At 41.0% G+C, this 20,578-nt stretch overlaps 1 protein-coding gene across 2 annotated transcripts in view; it reads right to left on the bottom strand.

Annotated features, from left to right (window-relative positions):
- GAA (alpha glucosidase) overlaps positions 1-20,301 on the bottom strand; it is a 164,553-nt gene extending 144,252 nt beyond the window's left edge. The window contains exon 1 of one of the 2 annotated variants that reach the window (XM_089668682.1): positions 20,046-20,301. The gene's annotated coding sequence lies outside the window, so the exon portion shown is untranslated. Of the gene's footprint in view, positions 1-6,399; positions 6,548-20,045 lie in introns of those variants that run through there. The other variant, XM_089668690.1, reaches the window with a different exon arrangement.
- Between the last annotated feature and the right edge of the window lie 277 nt (positions 20,302-20,578).

Below are 20,578 nucleotides of genomic sequence, written 5' to 3'. Positions count from 1 at the left end.
CTAAAAAACATTTTTGAAGGAGTCTGTAGGAGACAGCTATGAGCCTAAAGTGAAGGGCCAGAGCAGCAGAAATCTGTGTACAAGCCAAGAGGCTGATTATGTTGCATTTGTTTGATGGTGGATACCCCTGCGTGGGAAGCATATTGTGAAACTTTCTTTTAAATAAAATTGGGCTAAAAGGCCTTTAAAAAAGAATAAAGCGAGTGGCTGTGTGCTGGAAAAACTCTACCATTTGATGCAAGTTCTCACACTACATATATGGGGCCACAACATACCCAACCCATCTAGGTTCAGGTATCTGCAGATTTCAACCAACGGTCCCATATTTTATTATATTTGCTGGGACAGCCTCTATTAACATACTGTATATCAATTTCTTCAGGTAGAGTGTTATTAATATCTGCCATCCACTGCTCCAAAGTTGTAGGGAGTGTCTGCATCCAATGACAGGCTACCAATTTCCTGGCACTAAACAATGTTTCATGAAAAAAAATAGTGAAATGCCTCTCAGCATCTAAATCAGGGATTATTCCCAATAAGCATGGCATTGAATCCAAGGGTACAGGAGAACTCATATGGTCATGTAAGAATTGGACTACCTAGGACCAAAATCCATTTATCCGTGGGCATTGCCAGATTAAATGGGAAAAAATGCAAAGGGACACATGGCATTTAGGACAATGGGAATCCCTGTCAGTTCTAAACTGTGCAAGGCGAGTTGTAGTGAGATATGGCCTATGCACTATGTAGAGTTGGCTAAGGCGGTCAGGCAACTTAGGTAAGGTCTTTTTGCAGTTGTCTAGAACTTACTCTCATTCCTCAGTGTTGATAGCCCCAATGTGTGTTACCCATCGAGATTTGAGAGAGTAGGCCAGATCAAATGCCTCTGGGGTAAGGAAAGGTCAGATAAAGAAGAAATCAGTTTATGGGGCTCTTCCCCATATACCACATCCAGTAAAAACAGTGATATGAGGCTTGGGAAACCATTAGGGAATTGGGACATTTGGGCATGTCGTACCTGAATGTAACGGAATAGCATAAAATTTGGGAGGGAGAATTCCTGCTTCAGGACCTCAAATGTCTTTAATGCCCACTTTGATATTACATGGGAGAGAAGGTTTACTCATCTAGAGGTCCACAACTTGTGGTCAGGAACAGTTAGAAATTCAGGCAACAATCGATTGGACCAAAGTGGGGTATCCATATGAAATTGCAGGGCTTTGATCTTGAAGCTAGAGAGATCCCAGATTCTTTTATAATGGGAGGCCATTCATTTAGTGGAGGACTGTGCAGTAAATCCCCGAACATCTCTAATAATATCACCTTCTCCCTGGAGAGGCGTAGTATGGCATCAGCCAACATGAGGTGGACACGGTCCACTACAAACATAGTAGAGAAGGCCTCCCCATCATAAGTAGAAATAAGGTTTTCCAGGAATCCGGGGGGGGGGTTGGTTCCCTCTGCGCCGTTGGGAAGGCCAATGAAATGGAGGTTATTGCGCCTCATCCTATTTTCGAGGTCGTCCTGTTTCTGTTGCAATTGGGAGAGGAGATGGCACGCCTATTCAGAGGAGTCCTGCAGTGGGGGGAGGGCATCCTTCACACGACTCACCCTGTCCTCTGCTTCAGATACGTGGGCCCGGAGCTTCTGGAGGTCCTGCCGAATAAGGGAGATATCCACCTTAACCTCTTCTATTTTTGCATGTAAGAGATGTTTGGAAGGCTGAATTAGCTTCCAACACCCTGGTCATCTCTTCTGATGGGAATTCCTGTTCAATAGAGCAGGAGCCACCATCTTCCTCTGGCACTACCCACTCTTTATGTCTGTTCTTATCCAGTTTATCGCTGGCATCCATTGTTTTCTGAGGGGGAGACATGAGTAGTGATGGTAATCTAACCCTCCTGTGATGAATCAGGTCAGAAAAGCTGCTGTGTGATGCACAGGATAGTTGAAAGGATAGATCTTTGCTGGAATTCCATGTCACGCCAGGCCATGCACCCCGAGTAATTAGAATTGTTACAGATAACCTGTCAGCATCAACCCTACCCGCAACAAATTGCCATGTTAGTTTAAAAATACATATCTTAAATCCCCTTTATTTACCTCAATCTGTGGTCACATATTGTTTCTGCTCCTAAGTCTTCTATCTATTGGACTGCAGAGTGAAAGGTTCATTTTTTGGGGGGGCTTCCCCATTGCTGCCTGGGTAATAAGGACAGTTTATATTAACTGTCAGGCTTCAGAAGACTGCAGCAGCATGATGTAACCAATAGGGTAGTCAGACTACAGTGCTGGATCACTGGTCTCCACTACTGAAAGAGATCCCATCAAAAGATATGTGATGGCAAGTGAGTGAAAAGGGGGTTTAAAGCTTTATTTGAAAACTGGTGTGGTTTTGGGAAGAAAGGGTGAGGCTTTCACTTAGCCCAAGTATAGAGTGAGATTCTGGGAATGCTGAGGATGAGGATCCCACATGTTCCATTAATGCTCTTGCACAGTTTTGAAAAACCTTTACATTAGATTTGAGATACTCAGCACTCCCAAGTTCTCACCAAAAGCACAGTGAAATCTCTCTATTCTTCTTTGTCAGATTCGTTATGTTGAACCGATTCTCTTTCGGAATTCGCTTTGTTATATCCGGCATTCATTTCAGATATTCATTAGTCCAAATGGATTTGAAAAATTTGCAGTTTTTCTGAAGATTTCTATATATTTTGGGTGGATTTGATATTCATATAATCAAAACTATTTGGAAAGATTAAATATTTTTGGATGCAACAGAATAAATAATGCAAAATTCAGCAGCCCTGAATTTTTCAAACCTAAGAATTGAATTAGAATGTGGAAATGAACTGGCTGACTGTGAAAATTAAAAATTCAATTGAAAATCACAAATTTACTGGAATCCGAATTATTGAACAAATTTTAAAATTGAATTAACTTCCCCATGGGCCTGAACTATTATTGCATCATGTGATGTCACCTGAATGAAACAAATGCATTTGTTAATTTCAATAACTTTTTTTCTGATTGGTTTACATTCATTACTTTGTCCATTCAAAGATTCATATACATTTGAATCTCCAAAAATCTAATTTTTGAAAAAAATCAATTCATTATGAAAGGAACCGCAAATGTCTAGTATAAGATTTTAATTTAGGCAAGTGAATGCTCAGTCTGGATTGTGTATGTGTTCTAGACCTAGTAAATAAGGCACGGTTGTGTTCACTTTGAATGCCCAACCATCTCCAAGAGAAAGAAAAAAAAAGGATTGGATGATTAAAGTGAACACAGCTTCACTTTTATTACTAAGTTCAGTGAATCTTAATTTTAAAAGTGAACAGTCTCTACTCATCATTAAAAAAAAATTCCAAGGACACCTCTTTTGCTGTGCACTGCAGGAAATGTACTTTAATTAGTGGCGGGACATTCCTTTAAAATGGGTGTAGTTCTACAAAAGGCACATTGTTATCCTATTGTACAATGTACATTTAAAACACTGTATATACAGAAGAGTTATAATATTGCCAGAAATGCAGCCAAGAAGCTATTGTTCATTAGTAAAATGATTTATTTGTTTAGTTAGGTACATTATGAAGTCTGTACAGTCTATTTAAAGTGCTACACTGCAAAAACACTTGCAGAAAATTCAGTGATAAACACCAATTACACTGCAAACATTTTTGGAATAAAATATTTAGAAAATATAAATTTGACACTGACCTGCCGAGTATTGTTGTGACTGCTGATGGGTGGTAGGTGGCAAAATCCTGTCTAATGAACTTACTTAGGAGGCTCATTCTGAATCGCGTAGAGCCAAGGTAGAAATCTTTACTAAACTAATAGATACCATTCTTGCACGCACAAAATGCTCCACAAATGAGTGTTTCAGACATGTCTAAACCTAAAGAATCATTTAAAAAAAAAATAAAACAGAATATGGGTACAGAGCTAAAACCTAGTTTGAGCCTGCCTTAACCACTTTCACCCCCTTCCAGCCCAAGCCAATTTTCACAGTGGTATCACACTTTGAATGACAATTGCGCGGTCAGGCAACACTGTACCCATATTAATTTTTTTTAGCATTTTTTGAGACAGATAAAACTTTATTTTGGTAGTATTTTTCACCACTGGTATATTTATTTTTTTTGCTATATATGAAAAAGTCAAAAAGTTTTGAAAAAAATGTTTTTCTTATAAAATTTTGCAAATAAATAATCTTTCTTCATAAATCTTGTCCAAAATGTATTCAGCTATGTTTTTAGTTAAAAAAAAATAAATTAGTTTATAACCAAAAATTATACATACTGTCACCTTGGCAGTACAGTGTCACCATAGTGACACTGTACTACTTGTGGGGGGTGATGAAGAATTTTTTTTTTCTTTTTTTACATTGATTGCTTTTACACCCATAAAGGCTGTAAAAGCAATAATTTCTCCATCTCTCTGGCTGCATTCTTGCAGATATTGAGAAATACTGTGCGAGCTGTGATTGGTCACAGCTTGTACCATGTGACCTCTGTGATCATTCACAGATTTCACAAGTAGTAAGCAATGATGTCAGGAAGTGACATCTTGTTTACTACTATTTATGTGATCACTGATTGGCCAATCAGTGATCACATGAATCGGGACCTCACACAGAGGCCCCGTACAGCGATCGATGTTCCACTGTGTCTGGAGGACACAGCAGCACTGGATTACAGTGCCACACGCTCCCAGGAAGCGCGCACAGGCAGTGAATGCGGGTGACGTTTAGAAACGTCAACCCAATCCGGAACTGCTCCCATCCAGCCGTTCATGTACATGGGCCGGATGGGAAATGTTTAAAGAAGGCTTTCATTAAAATATTCAGAACTTACTTGGCAACCAACCAACAACTGTTGAGGCAAAAAAACACTTTGGTCAGGACTACTTCATGTACAGCAGTCAGCACAATTTAATTGAAAACACAATATACAGAGGACAACAGTGACAACTCATCTGATTGCTCTCTGCTGCTTTTTTTAAACACCAAAGCTAGCACTACCTATGCCCTCTGCCATGCTCTGCAATAGATTTCATCAGTCAGAGAAAGCGAGTAATAGAAAACTTCCTCTGCCAGTTTTTGTGTTTACAAGTGACGGCAGCAACTGTGTGAGTTGTCATAACTGGTACCATGCTGATGAAGGTCTTCTGTAACTACTCCATTTGGGAAGTATGTCTGATACTGTGATCCTGGGACCAGGGGCAGACTGACAACTCATGGGGCCACCTGGCAATAGGGGATCATGAGGCCCCTGTGTCCTTGCCCAAACTCAAAAAAGCCTATGAAAAAGGTACCAGGGGCCTCTCATGGGGCCCCCTACTGACGCAGTGCCCGAGTTTCCAAATGGTCAGTCCGCCCCTGCCTGGGACACAGCAGATGGAGGACAGATGAGTGAAAGCAAATCTAAAAAAAGTTTAGTATTTACTTTTACTGCAAGACAACAAAGATGTCTCCCCTGAGACTTTTCAGAAGCAACAATAGTACAATAGAAAAACAGTATTTATAATCAAAGAATCTTAAAAACAAAATCATAAAAATCTAATTTTATTGTGTTTCTATAAAAGTCTTTCCATGAAAGACAGAAAATTACAGTCTTGTCTGGGCAAATTCAATGTTACATGCAAACCTCTTATTGTGTTATTCTATACCATACAATATAAATGTCAGATATGAGCATATAACACAGACGTGAGCGCTATAGTTTGAGCAGCTGTGACACCAAAAAAGGTACCAAATAACCTTCCAAGATCAATATATCAAAAATAGGTGCAGCGCTAATATATTATGAATATCGTGTAAAACTGGAAAAATTATCCAGCAATATGAATCATTCTTAGTCCATAAATATAAAGTGAAGATAGTGCTGAATTAAGGTGACCAACATCATAATAATGATATAAAGTGACAATGCATTCAATAAAGTGAATAATGGTGTATAAAGTGCCAAAAAGTCCACATAAATAAGTAGATGTGCAGTCCTAATACAAGATCTCAGGTAAGGAGTGATCCCTTTCTGAATCTTCTGGTGAAAATCAAATAATAGAATTGCGCACTCACCAGATGTGCAATAACATTACATATTTGAGAACACAATCTCTCAGAAGGTCAGCTGGATCATCTTATAGGGTGTCTACAACCTGCCATGGATTCCTCCCTGGGTAAACCGTGAATAACAGCAACATCCTTCTCCTTATCAAAAGACTCTGTGGGTGGTTAGACTCATCTGTATCAGTGTAACTTGTGTAAATTCACCTCCATATGAAGGATATAAGAAAATAGGAATTACTGGTCAGTCGCTGTTTTTTCCTCGCTGAGGAAAGAGTGTGAAAGGTAGGCGAAAAAAAAAAGCATTTGTCATTCTATAAACCTACCCTGCAAAGCTCAGCTTTAGCCAAACCCTTTTTTGATTAGGTTCGGATAGAGCGAGGAAGGGTTAGAACCACTGTTTTTCTGCCAGGTTGTTTGCTGTGTGTCCAAATATGTTTTTCTTCTGTCCGTGGCCTAAATGGGTCGATTTCCCCTGACTTTCTGCTTTTTCTGATAATGGTCAAAAAGATGGGAAGTAGAGAGGTTTTTTTCCTCTTTCTGCCCTATGTAAGAAAGGAAGAATCTCAGGCATACACATAGAAACAACAATAAATAATGATTAATAATAAGCTGACTCATTCTTTCTAAAAATCAGGCAAATTAGCCAATGAACCCCCATTATAACTCAAATTATATTAACTACCATTATCAAATATTTTGCATGCCTAATTGTTTTTATGTGGCTTGTGGAGTCCAATACAGTGTCAGTCCTCTCTACACAGTGTTGCTCCTTTGTAGCCAGTGTTGACCCTCTCTACACAGTGTTAGCATTCTCAATGCAGCCCTCTCTATGCAGTGATAATCTTCTCCATGCAATACCAGCCCTCTACACAGTGACAACCCTCTCTATGCAGTGATGATCCTCTCTATTCAGTGTTGTTCTTCTCTAGGCAGTGAAAGGCAGGACCTGGATCACCTGCTGGTGGCACTGTGGTTCCCTGATCTGAAGTGCATAGTTCTGGTGGCCAGCAGATCCTACTAAGATCCAGCAGATCCTACTGCGCGGTCAGGCAACACTGTACCCATATTAATTTTTTTTAGCATTTTTTGAGACAGATAAAACTTTATTTTGGTAGTATTTTTCACCACTGGTATATTTATTTTTTTTGCTATATATGAAAAAGTCAAAAAGTTTTGAAAAAAATGTTTTTCTTATAAAATTTTGCAAATAAATAATCTTTCTTCATAAATCTTGTCCAAAATGTATTCAGCTATGTTTTTAGTTAAAAAAAAATAAATTAGTTTATAACCAAAAATTATACATACTGTCACCTTGGCAGTACAGTGTCACCATAGTGACACTGTACTACTTGTGGGGGGTGATGAAGAATTTTTTTTTTCTTTTTTTACATTGATTGCTTTTACACCCATAAAGGCTGTAAAAGCAATAATTTCTCCATCTCTCTGGCTGCATTCTTGCAGATATTGAGAAATACTGTGCGAGCTGTGATTGGTCACAGCTTGTACCATGTGACCTCTGTGATCATTCACAGATTTCACAAGTAGTAAGCAATGATGTCAGGAAGTGACATCTTGTTTACTACTATTTATGTGATCACTGATTGGCCAATCAGTGATCACATGAATCGGGACCTCACACAGAGGCCCCGTACAGCGATCGATGTTCCACTGTGTCTGGAGGACACAGCAGCACTGGATTACAGTGCCACACGCTCCCAGGAAGCGCGCACAGGCAGTGAATGCGGGTGACGTTTAGAAACGTCAACCCAATCCGGAACTGCTCCCATCCAGCCGTTCATGTACATGGGCCGGATGGGAAATGTTTAAAGAAGGCTTTCATTAAAATATTCAGAACTTACTTGGCAACCAACCAACAACTGTTGAGGCAAAAAAACACTTTGGTCAGGACTACTTCATGTACAGCAGTCAGCACAATTTAATTGAAAACACAATATACAGAGGACAACAGTGACAACTCATCTGATTGCTCTCTGCTGCTTTTTTTAAACACCAAAGCTAGCACTACCTATGCCCTCTGCCATGCTCTGCAATAGATTTCATCAGTCAGAGAAAGCGAGTAATAGAAAACTTCCTCTGCCAGTTTTTGTGTTTACAAGTGACGGCAGCAACTGTGTGAGTTGTCATAACTGGTACCATGCTGATGAAGGTCTTCTGTAACTACTCCATTTGGGAAGTATGTCTGATACTGTGATCCTGGGACCAGGGGCAGACTGACAACTCATGGGGCCACCTGGCAATAGGGGATCATGAGGCCCCTGTGTCCTTGCCCAAACTCAAAAAAGCCTATGAAAAAGGTACCAGGGGCCTCTCATGGGGCCCCCTACTGACGCAGTGCCCGAGTTTCCAAATGGTCAGTCCGCCCCTGCCTGGGACACAGCAGATGGAGGACAGATGAGTGAAAGCAAATCTAAAAAAAGTTTAGTATTTACTTTTACTGCAAGACAACAAAGATGTCTCCCCTGAGACTTTTCAGAAGCAACAATAGTACAATAGAAAAACAGTATTTATAATCAAAGAATCTTAAAAACAAAATCATAAAAATCTAATTTTATTGTGTTTCTATAAAAGTCTTTCCATGAAAGACAGAAAATTACAGTCTTGTCTGGGCAAATTCAATGTTACATGCAAACCTCTTATTGTGTTATTCTATACCATACAATATAAATGTCAGATATGAGCATATAACACAGACGTGAGCGCTATAGTTTGAGCAGCTGTGACACCAAAAAAGGTACCAAATAACCTTCCAAGATCAATATATCAAAAATAGGTGCAGCGCTAATATATTATGAATATCGTGTAAAACTGGAAAAATTATCCAGCAATATGAATCATTCTTAGTCCATAAATATAAAGTGAAGATAGTGCTGAATTAAGGTGACCAACATCATAATAATGATATAAAGTGACAATGCATTCAATAAAGTGAATAATGGTGTATAAAGTGCCAAAAAGTCCACATAAATAAGTAGATGTGCAGTCCTAATACAAGATCTCAGGTAAGGAGTGATCCCTTTCTGAATCTTCTGGTGAAAATCAAATAATAGAATTGCGCACTCACCAGATGTGCAATAACATTACATATTTGAGAACACAATCTCTCAGAAGGTCAGCTGGATCATCTTATAGGGTGTCTACAACCTGCCATGGATTCCTCCCTGGGTAAACCGTGAATAACAGCAACATCCTTCTCCTTATCAAAAGACTCTGTGGGTGGTTAGACTCATCTGTATCAGTGTAACTTGTGTAAATTCACCTCCATATGAAGGATATAAGAAAATAGGAATTACTGGTCAGTCGCTGTTTTTTCCTCGCTGAGGAAAGAGTGTGAAAGGTAGGCGAAAAAAAAAAGCATTTGTCATTCTATAAACCTACCCTGCAAAGCTCAGCTTTAGCCAAACCCTTTTTTGATTAGGTTCGGATAGAGCGAGGAAGGGTTAGAACCACTGTTTTTCTGCCAGGTTGTTTGCTGTGTGTCCAAATATGTTTTTCTTCTGTCCGTGGCCTAAATGAGTCGATTTCCCCTGACTTTCTGCTTTTTCTGATAATGGTCAAAAAGATGGGAAGTAGAGAGGTTTTTTTCCTCTTTCTGCCCTATGTAAGAAAGGAAGAATCTCAGGCATACACATAGAAACAACAATAAATAATGATTAATAATAAGCTGACTCATTCTTTCTAAAAATCAGGCAAATTAGCCAATGAACCCCCATTATAACTCAAATTATATTAACTACCATTATCAAATATTTTGCATGCCTAATTGTTTTTATGTGGCTTGTGGAGTCCAATACAGTGTCAGTCCTCTCTACACAGTGTTGCTCCTTTGTAGCCAGTGTTGACCCTCTCTACACAGTGTTAGCATTCTCAATGCAGCCCTCTCTATGCAGTGATAATCTTCTCCATGCAATACCAGCCCTCTACACAGTGACAACCCTCTCTATGCAGTGATGATCCTCTCTATTCAGTGTTGTTCTTCTCTAGGCAGTGAAAGGCAGGACCTGGATCACCTGCTGGTGGCACTGTGGTTCCCTGATCTGAAGTGCATAGTTCTGGTGGCCAGCAGATCCTACTAACTAAGCTCCAATTGATGCTGGATAGGTATACACTATATTGCCAAAAGTAGTGGGACACCCCTCCAAATCATTGGTTTCAGGTGTTCCAATCATCTCCATGGCCACAGGTACAGTCAGGTCCATAAATATTGGGACATCGACACAATTCTAACATTTATGGCTCTATACACCACCACAATGGATTTGAAATGAAACAAACAAGATGTGCTTTAACTGCAGACTGTCAGCTTTAATTTGAGGTTATTTACATCCAAATCAAGTGAACGGTGTAGGAATTACAACAGTTTGCATATGTGCCTCCCACTTGTTAAGGGACCAAAAGTAATGGGACAATTGGCTTCTCAGCTGTTCCATGGCCAGATGTGTGTTATTCCCTCATTATCCCAATTACAATGAGCAGATTAAAGGTCCAGAGTTAATTTCAAGTGTGCTATTTGCATTTGGAATCTGTTGCTGTCAACTCTCAAGATGAGATCCAAAGAGCTGTCTCTATCAGTGAAGCAAGCCATCATTAGGCTGAAAAAACAAAACAAACCCATCAGAGATAGCAAAAACATTAGGCATGGCCAAAACAACTGTTTGGAACATTCTTAAAAAGAAGGAACAAACCGGTGAGCTCAGCAACACCAAAAGACCCGGAAGACCACGGAAAACAACTGTGGTGGATGACCGAAGAATTCTTTCCCTAGTGAAGAAAACACCCTTCACAACAGTTGGCCAGATCAAGAACACTCTCCAGGAGGTAGGTGTATGTGTGTCAAAGTCCACAATCAAGAGAAGACTTCACCAGAGTGAATACAGGGGGTTCACCACAAGATGTAAACCATTGGTGAGCCTCAAAAACAGGAAGGCCAGATTAGAGTTTTCCAAACGACATCTAAAAAAGCCTTCACAGTTCTGGAACAACATCCTATGGACAGATGAGATCAAGATCAACTTGTACCAGAGTGATGGAAAGAGAAGAGTATGGAGAAGGAAAGGAACTGCTCATGATCCTAATCAGTGAAGCATGGTGGTGGTAGTGTCATGGCGTGGGCATGTATGGCTGCCAATGGAACTGGTTCTCTTGTATTTATTGATGATGTGACTGCTGACAAAGGCAGCAGGATGAATTCAGAAGTGTTTCGGGCAATATTATCTGCTCATATTCAGCCAAATGCTTCAGAACTCATTGGACGCCACTTCACAGTGCAGATGGACAATGACCCAAAGCATACTGCAAAAGCAACCAAAGAGTTTTTTAAAGGAAAGAAGTGGAATGTTATGCAATGGCCAAGTCAATCATCTGACCTGAATCCGATTGAGTATGCATTTCACTTGCTGAAGACAAACCTGAAGGGGAAATGCCCCAAGAACAAGCAGGAACTGAAGACAGTTGCAGTAGAGGCCTGGCAGAGCATCACCAGGGATGAAACCCAGCATCTGGTTATGTCTATGCGTTCCAGACTTCAGGCTGTAATTGACTGCAAAGGATTTGCAACCAAGTATTAAAAGTGAAAGTTTGATTTATGATTATTATTCTGTCCCATTACTTTTGGTCCCTTGACAAGTGGGAGGCACATATGCAAACTGTTGTAATTCCTACACCGTTCACCTGATTTGGATGTAAATAACCTCAAATTAAAGCTGACAGTCTGCAGTTAAAGCACATCTTGATCATTTCATTTCAAATCCATTGTGGTGGTGTATAGACCCAAAAATGTTAGAATTGTGTCGATGTCCCAATATTTATGGACCTGACTGTATATAAAATCGAGCACCTAGGCATGCAGACTCTTTCTACAAAGATTTGTGAAAGAATGGGTTGCTCTCAGGAGCTCAGTAAATTAAAGCATGGTACCGTGATAGGTTGCCACCTGTGCAATAAGATCATCTGTGAAATTTCCTTGTTACTAAATATTGCACGGTCAACTGTTAGTGGTAGAGTTAGATTGTAAGCTCCACGAGCAGGGCCCTCCTATTCCTTCTGTACTGAAATGTATTGTAATTGTACTGTCTCCCTTATATTGTAAAACGCTGCGCAAACTGTTGGTGCTATATAAATCCTGTATAATAATAATTATTATAACAAAGTGGAAGCAACTGGGAAAAACAGCAACTCAGCCACGAAGTGGTATGCCACATAAAATGACAGAGATGGGTTAGCACATGCTGGAGTGCATGGTGCACAGAAGTCACTAACTGTTTGCAGAGTCAATATCTAAAGACCTACAAACTTCATGTGGCCTTCAGATTAGCAAAACAACAGTGCATAGAGAGCTTTATGGAATGGGTTTCCATGACCAAGCAGCTGCAACCAAGCCTTTAATCACCAAGTGCAATGCGTCGGATGCAGTGCTGTAAAGCACGCCATCACTGGACTCTAGAGCAGTGGAGACGTATTCTCTGGAGAGAAGAATCACACTTCTCTGTCTGGCAATCTGATGGACGTGTCTGGGTTTGGAGGTTGCCAGGAGAATGGTACTTGCCTGACTGCATTGTGAAAAGTGTAAAGTTTGGTGGAGGGGGAATTATGGTGTGGGGTTGTTTTTTCTGAGTTGGGTTTGGCCCCTTAGCTCCAGTGAAGGGAAGTCTTAATGCGTCAGCATACCAAGACATTTTGGACAATTTCATGCTCCCAACTTTGTGGGAACAGTTTGGGGATGGCCCCTTTCTGTTCCACCATGTCTGCGCACCACTGCACAAAGCAAGGTCCATAAAGACATGGATGAGCAAGTATAGGGTGGAGGAACTTGACTGGCCTGCACAGAGTCCTGACCTCAACCTGATAGGATACCTTTGGGATGAATTAGAGTGGAGAATGTGAGCCAGGCCTTCTCGTTCCACATCAGTGCCTCACCTCACAAATGTGCTTCTGGAAGAATGGTCAAAAATTCCCATAGACACACTCCTAAACCTTGTGGACAGCCTTCTCAGAAGAGTTGAAGCTGTTATAGCTGCAAAGGGTGGGCCAACTCAAAATTGAACCCTATGGAATAAGACTGGGATGCCATTAAAGTTCACATGCGTGTATAGGCAGCCATCCGAATACTTTTGGCAATTTAATGTATAACCCCTCCCTTGACTTGCATCTGTGCTTCAGTGTTTTGCCTGTTAACAACACACCTGCTTGCTGTTTATCCAGATCCCTTATGTATTCTGTATTTTGTTACGCCATCTCTGCTCCCCTTGTTCCCAGTCCATTCCTGGTTATCCTTTATTTATCCATGCTTTCCCTGTGCTTGTATATATTGTAGTATAGTTGGTGTGCTAGTAAGGTTTTCTGTCACTTGGTTCATATATACTTTTCACATACAGTTGTGTTCAAAATAATAGCAGTGTGTTGAAAAAAGTGGATAAAGCTCAAAATCCTTCTAATAGCTTTTATTTCCATACACACAAATGCATTGGGAACACTAGACATTCTATTCCAAATCAAAACATGAAGAAATATATATCAAGTTTGTGTTGTTCCTCTAAAAGAATTTAAGAAAAGTGAATATTAGACTAGCAGTGTTTGTATTCTTCTTTACAAACTCAAACATTCGCTATATAAACTGAAAAATGTTTGAAGATTTTGCTTTCCTTTGAATCACTTAATTAATATTTAGTTGTATAACCACTGTTTCTGAGAACTGCTGTACATCTCTGTTGCATGGAGTCAACCAACTTCTGGCACCTATGAACAGGTATTCCAGCCCAGGATGATTGGACTACATTCCACAGTTCTTCTCTATTACTTAGTTTTGTATCAGGAACTGCATTTTTGATGTCACCCCACAAGTTTTCTATTGGATTAAGATCCAGGGATTGGGCTGGCCACTCCATAACGTCAATCTTGTTAGTCTGGAACCAAGATGTTGCACATTTACTAGTGTGTTTGGGGTCGTTGTCTTGTTGGAACACCCATTTCAAGGGCATTTCCTCTTCAGCATAAGGCAGCATGACCTCTTCAAGTATTCTGATGTATTCAAACTGATCCATGATCCCTGGTATGCGATAAATAGGCCCAACACCGTAGTATGAGAAACATCCCCATATCATGATGCTTGCCCCACCATGCTTCACTGTCTTCACAGTGTACTGTGGCTTGAAATCAGTGTTTGGGGGTCGTCTGACAAACTGTCTCCGGCCACTAGACCCAAAAAGAACAATCTTACTTTCATCAGTCCACAAAATGTTGCGCCATTTCTCTTTAGGCCAGTCAATGTGCTCTTTGGCAAATTGTAACCTCTTCAGCACATCTTTTTTTCAACAGTGGGACTTTGCGGGGGCTTCTTGCAGATAGCTTGGCTTCACATAGGCGTCTTCTAATTGTAACAGTACTCACAGGTAACTTTTGACCTTCTTTGATCTTCGTGGAGCGGATTGTTGGCTGAGTCCTTGCCATTTTGGCTATTCTTCTATCCATTCAAATGGTAGTTTTTCGTTTTCTTCTACGTCTTTCAGGTTGCCATTTTAAAGTATTTGCGATCATTTTAGCTGAGCAGCCTATCATTTTCTGCACTTCTTTATATGTTTTCCCTCTCCAATCAACTTTTTAATCAAGGTACGCTGTTCTTCTGAACAATGTCCTCAGAATTTCAGAGAGAAATGCACTGTATCCAGCATGTACAACATTTGCTGCCTTCCTTCCTTAAATAAGGGCAATAATTGCCATCTGTTTGTCAAAGAATGAATGACCTCACTAATAGAACTCCACACTGCTATTATTTTGAACGCACCCCTTTCAATTAGTGATTCAATGACACAGAATCAGCAGCATGCATGTCATGACAGTTGGGTCTGTTGGATTTCTATTACTCTACTACACCTGCTAGTAAATTATTTGCCATGTAGAAATATCATTTCTACCAAAAACAGTGATTGATCAGGTTAGTGATGTCTGACTGCTATTATTTTGAACACAACTGTATATTTTCACGTTTGCCTTGTATACTGTTTGCTGTTGTTGGATAGAGTTTTGTTTCACCATTTAATAAATCTTACTTTAAACTTATGCAGTCTGATTCCAGTTTTCTAAGTACAACTACACTGATCTGGTCATCTGTGCTGCAGCTGAATACCTATCCCTAACAGACAGCATTCTCTAGGCAGTATTGGTCCTAACCATGCAGTTAGAGTCCTCTCTATGCAGTAACTGCCCTCACTACGCAATGACAGCCCTCTCTAATTATTGTTGGTCCTCTTTATGCAGTTTCAGCCCTCTCCATGCAGTGATAGCCCTCTCTATGCAGTGATAGCCCTCTTTAGGCAGTAACTGCCCTTGCTACTCAATGTAAGTATCAATAGCTATATCTAGGCAGTGACAGCACTCTACATGCAGTGACAGCCATCTCTATGCAGAGCCAGTTCTCTCTAGGCAGTGATAGCCCTCTCTATGCAGTGACAAACCTGTCTAGGCACTTATAGCCCTCTCTATGCAGTCACTGCTTTTACTACTCATTGTTGGTCCTCTCTACTCAGTGACAGCCCTCTCTATGCAGTTCCAGTCATATCTAGGCAGCAATAGCCCTCTCTATTCAGTAACTGCAATTGCTACGCAGTGTTGGTCCTCTCCATGCAGTAACAATCCTCTTCAAGCAGTGACAACCTTCTCTAGGAAGTGTCAGTCCTCTCAAGGCAGTGATAGCCCTATCTATGCAGTGACAATTCTCTCTAGGCAGTGATGGCCCTCTGTATGCAGTAATTGTCCTTGCTACTCAGTGTTGGTCCTCTCCACACAGTGACAGTCCCTGCATGCAGTGACAGCCCTCTCGAAGCAGTGATAGCCCTCTCAATGAAGTGACAGTCATCTTCATGCAGTGATAGTCCTCTCTGTGCAGTGATATCCCCCTCTGTGCAGTGATAGCCTCTCTAGGCAGTGACAATCCTCTCTAGGCAGTGCCAATCCTCTCCATGGAGTGCCAGTCCTCTCTAGGCAGTGATAGCCCTCTCTATGCAGTGACAATCCTCTCTGTCCTCCCCAAATCTCCATCCCCCAGGGGCGGACTGACCATTTGGAAACCCGTGCACTGCCCGAGGGCCCGGGGTCAGTAGGGGGCCCCATGAGATGCCCCTGGTACCTTTTTCATAGGCTTTTTTGAGTTTGGGCAAGGACACAGGGGCCCCATGATCCCCTATTGCCCGGGGGCCCCATGAGTTGTCAGTCCGCCCCTGCCATCCCCAAAACACTTTGTCCCCATGTTGATGAGGACATGGGCCTCTTCCCCACGACCATGGCTGGTGGTTGTTGGGGTCTGCGGGTGGGGGGCTTATCAGAATCTAGAAGCCCCCTTTAACAAGGGGGGCCCCAGATCCCCCCCATGTGAATGAGTATGGGGTACATGCTACTCATTCACAAAAAAAGTGTAGTATAAAAAAATTACCTGCGGGCTGCATGCTTGGGGAACGGTCTGGTGTGGATTTTGAGGGGGTCCCCCAAGCCATTTCTTAAAAAATTTTGGTGTGGGGGTTGCCCTTAAAATCCATACTAGACCTAAAGGGCTTGGTATGGATGGGGGGGAACAAAAATTTGCTGGGCAATGCCTTTACCTCTTTTTACATTCAGCTGTTAGCATTAAAGAATGTTTTCATGAACAAAATAGCGCATGACTTAATAATATAACTCATGCAGTATTTTAGTAGCTGTGCGGTATCTTGCCACATACTCAGAGACAGTAAGATACCGCTTAGTGAATTGTCCCCTCTGTTCGAAGTTCGTGGTCGAACTTCTGTTAGGTTTGAATGTTCAACCACGAACAGAACAGGGCTGTGTTCGGACCATCACTAGTTCTCTCTATGCAGTGACATCCTCTTTATGCAGTAACAGGCTTCTCTCTGCACAGTATTTATTGAGTAGGAAGTTGTATTCATTTTAGCATTACAAACTTAAGCAAACATAGGTTAATACAATTCAGTACTAAAGATGTACAGTTTATATGCAGAAAACCTGTCTATAACCAACTGTGTAAATAAGCTATGAAAATATTTGTTGAACTATATTTACGAGATGTTTTTAACACTTGCAGAGCAGGTAATTATAAAGGAATTCCTGGCAACAAATGAATATAATCAGTGCAGGAGTAATCTTTTTTTATTCAGCAGGTGCTACAGGTGTGCTGAGGTCAGCAAGATTAATCAGTTCACCTTAAAGCGGACCCTGTGCTAAAAAGCAAAGTCTGCTTATTACTTCAGGTCTCTCTCCTTCACATCGAATCACTGCATCAAAGTTGTTGTAAACCTCTGAATGAAAAATGAAAACATATCCTTCTATAGTGTGTACTTGTCTTAATCCATAAGGTGTAGTCTGAATCTAGGATGCTCTCCACTTCCTCTGCTGAGTTACTTCTGACAGTTTTCCCTGACACCAGGCAATCCATGGTGATGTCCCACCCCCTCCTCTAGCACGCAACAGATGATTGACAGTCTTAGTTGTGCATGTCTCCCTATGAGACTGTGTAAATGGGGGGGGGGTGTCCTTTCCTTCCACTCAGGTCTTAGAATATACTCAGCTCTGTACTGTGCAGTGTGTGGTGTCAGATCCCCTTCACCTGCTTACTGAAAACTGAGAAATACCTGTATACTTTGTCTGCAGCCCTCTCTTCTCCAGAGCTTTTCAAACAGGTACATCTTACGTAGAAGGATTTTCTTTATCACTGTGTATCACCTGAGGCTAAATCACTTCAGTGTGCTTATGTAAGATTTATTATCACTTGTTACATTACCCTCACATAGGTGCTGTGGGTGGACTCTGGGTGTAAAGTGTATCTTTTACCGTAACAGTTTTATCTACTGGATCTACTGCAGGGGGACATTCTTTTAGTTTTTTTTTTAATAAAGGATTTGTCAAAGACTGTGTCCTTTCTTTTTTCACACTACACTTTTTGTTTTTTATGAATGAGTATCGGGATCATGTAACCAATACTCATTCACTAAGGGGAGGGGGGGCATGATCTGGGGGCCCCATTGTTAAAGGGGGCTTACAGATTCTGATAATCTGATAACCACCAGTCAGGGTTGTGGGGAAGAGGCCCTTGTCCCCATCAACATGAGGACAAGGTGCTTTGGGGGGGAGCCCCCCTGCCCCAAAGCACCCCCCCATGTTGAGGGCATGTGGCCTGGTATGGTTCAGGAGGGGGGGTGCTCTTTCCCCCCTTTCCTGACCTGCCGGTCTGCATGCTCGGATAAGGGTCTGGTATGGATTTTGGGGGGGACCCCACACCATTTTTAAAACATTTTGGCATGGGAGTTCCCCTCAAAATCCATATCAGACCCAAAGGGCTTGGTATGGGTGGGAGGGGGGGAGGGGGGACCCCATGCCGGTTTTTAAATTATTTTTTTAATTGCTGGCAATTCTTTTACATTCAGCTGTCAGTGGGGAACCATTAACACATGGTTGTCACTACTAAAATATCGCATGACTTGATAAAATAAACTTGTGCGGTATTTTAGTGGCGTTTACTTTTTTCTGACCTCCGGAATGGATTAATTGGTTTTTATTGCATTCCTATGGGAAACGGCGTTTCGGTTTACAAATTTTTTACTATACAAAAAGTCCCGCAGAACAAATTAAATTCGTAAACCAAAGTATTATTCTGTAGGAAAGTGAAGAGATGCTTCTTGGGAATTCAGACTCTTAGAGACTGGGAGAGAATGAGCCAGCTATCAGAGCATATGTTGAACTGGAAATTGCATCTTTTTGCATCCTCTAACGCAGTGGTTCTCAACCTGTGGGTCGCGACCCCTTTGGGGGTCGAACGACCCTTTCACAGGGGTCCCCTAAGACCATCAGAAAACACATATTTCCGATGTGTAAAGAGCAGCTACTGTGTAGAAAGCAGCTGCTGTGTTGAAAGCAGCTACTCTGTTGAAAGCAGCAGTATTGGAGGTAAAAGGACACTCATGAATTATAATTACTGGGTAAATAATTTTATGGTTGGGGGTCACCACAACATGAGGAACTGTATTAAAGGGTCACGGCATTAGGAAGGTTGAGAACCACTGCTCTAACGGGAGCATCGCTGGTGGGAGTCACTTCTTGCCATCTATAGTCTTACTATTCATTGTGTCTTTCTTTCGTTTTTATATTGATTGTATGTGTTTCTCATCTGTTTTTCTTAATAGTTTTACCCACCCTGTTTTGTTAAAGCTTCAAGATTACATTCGGTTTGGCTTATTGCAGACAAAAACAGCTGCAATTATTTCAATACAGAATGAACAGCATTGTCACCCTATAATAGGTAAAAGAAAAAAAACAAATCTGCTGCCACAATTAAAGGAAATATACTATAAATTACTGAGAACACAGAAAAACTGCTGTGTTAATGATATACAGGCTGCACCATATACTGTATGTCATTCATGCTTTGGCTCATTGTCCCACTTTAGTCTCTAAAAAAATCTGAAAAACAGTATTTCCCAGAAAATAAGCAATTCATCACTGATTTTAAAGTTTGAGCAACTTTTATTAACAGTCAATAAGTTTTCCTGTTGCAATAATCTACTAATAAAGCTAATCTAGATTTAATTATGTGTTGGTGTAGCTGCATTTTTCACTTTGTAGTTTACAGATTGTGAATCAAAAGTCCTGAATACAATATTTTATAGTAAAATTGTTGTATTAACTTAAATCCCTTGCTCTAGCATAATGCATGTACAATATCTTTGAACATAATTACAGTACATTCCATTTATCGAACGCAAGAGTGATCATTGAGCAGCAGAGGATACCATACAATCCAATCATTAAACCCTCAATAAAGCAAACTGCAATTACATTTCTACATATAATACCCTGCCAAGGAATCACCAGTTTGTGGATTTAAAAAAAATGTGCAGACAGTACAGAATGAGTGTATACATTTTCTGCTCCTTATGAATATTTATCCTTATGATAAAATCCAAAGATTACTTACCACAGAGATGACGGTGTTCTGTCTCCTGCTGCCAGGTAAAGTGTCATGTGACAACTCACTGAAGGAAGATATTAGGCACAAGGGCATAGAACACTAGAATTATGTAACTCTATGTGGTCTGCCCTGTTACAAAATAAAGAAAGGTGCAACTATGATTATGTTACTATAAGCAAACCAGAAAGACATCATCAGCAGTCACTTCTGGCTCATGTGTATATATTCTGACAGTATCTAGTGCAAACGTCTCATCTGGTGTGCAGCATGAAACAGCAGGAAGGTGAGCAGGGTCTGAATTACAGCAGAGCAACCAGCAGACGGCACACATTGTGTGCAACATGGGAACGCTGTAGCAGAAGGTGAGCGGGCACTGGAATGATTGAGCGGCAGAGGATCAGCAGAGCTAGGGGACCGGAGCAGGAGAAACTAGCAATGTCACACATGGTAAGCAGCATGGGAGCAATTATAGTGGTAGGTGAGTGGGGACCACAGAAAGGAGGATCAGCAAACCAAAGGATCAGAAGAGCTGGGGGTTA

Source organism: Staurois parvus, unplaced genomic scaffold (assembly GCF_062004578.1).
Source record: "Staurois parvus isolate SC_StPar_1 unplaced genomic scaffold, SC_StPar_1.0 ptg000008l, whole genome shotgun sequence".
Taxonomy (NCBI): Eukaryota; Metazoa; Chordata; class Amphibia; order Anura; family Ranidae; genus Staurois; species Staurois parvus.
The sequence above is the reverse complement of the archived record's forward strand: the minus strand, read 5'-3'. Positions and strand labels throughout refer to the sequence as shown.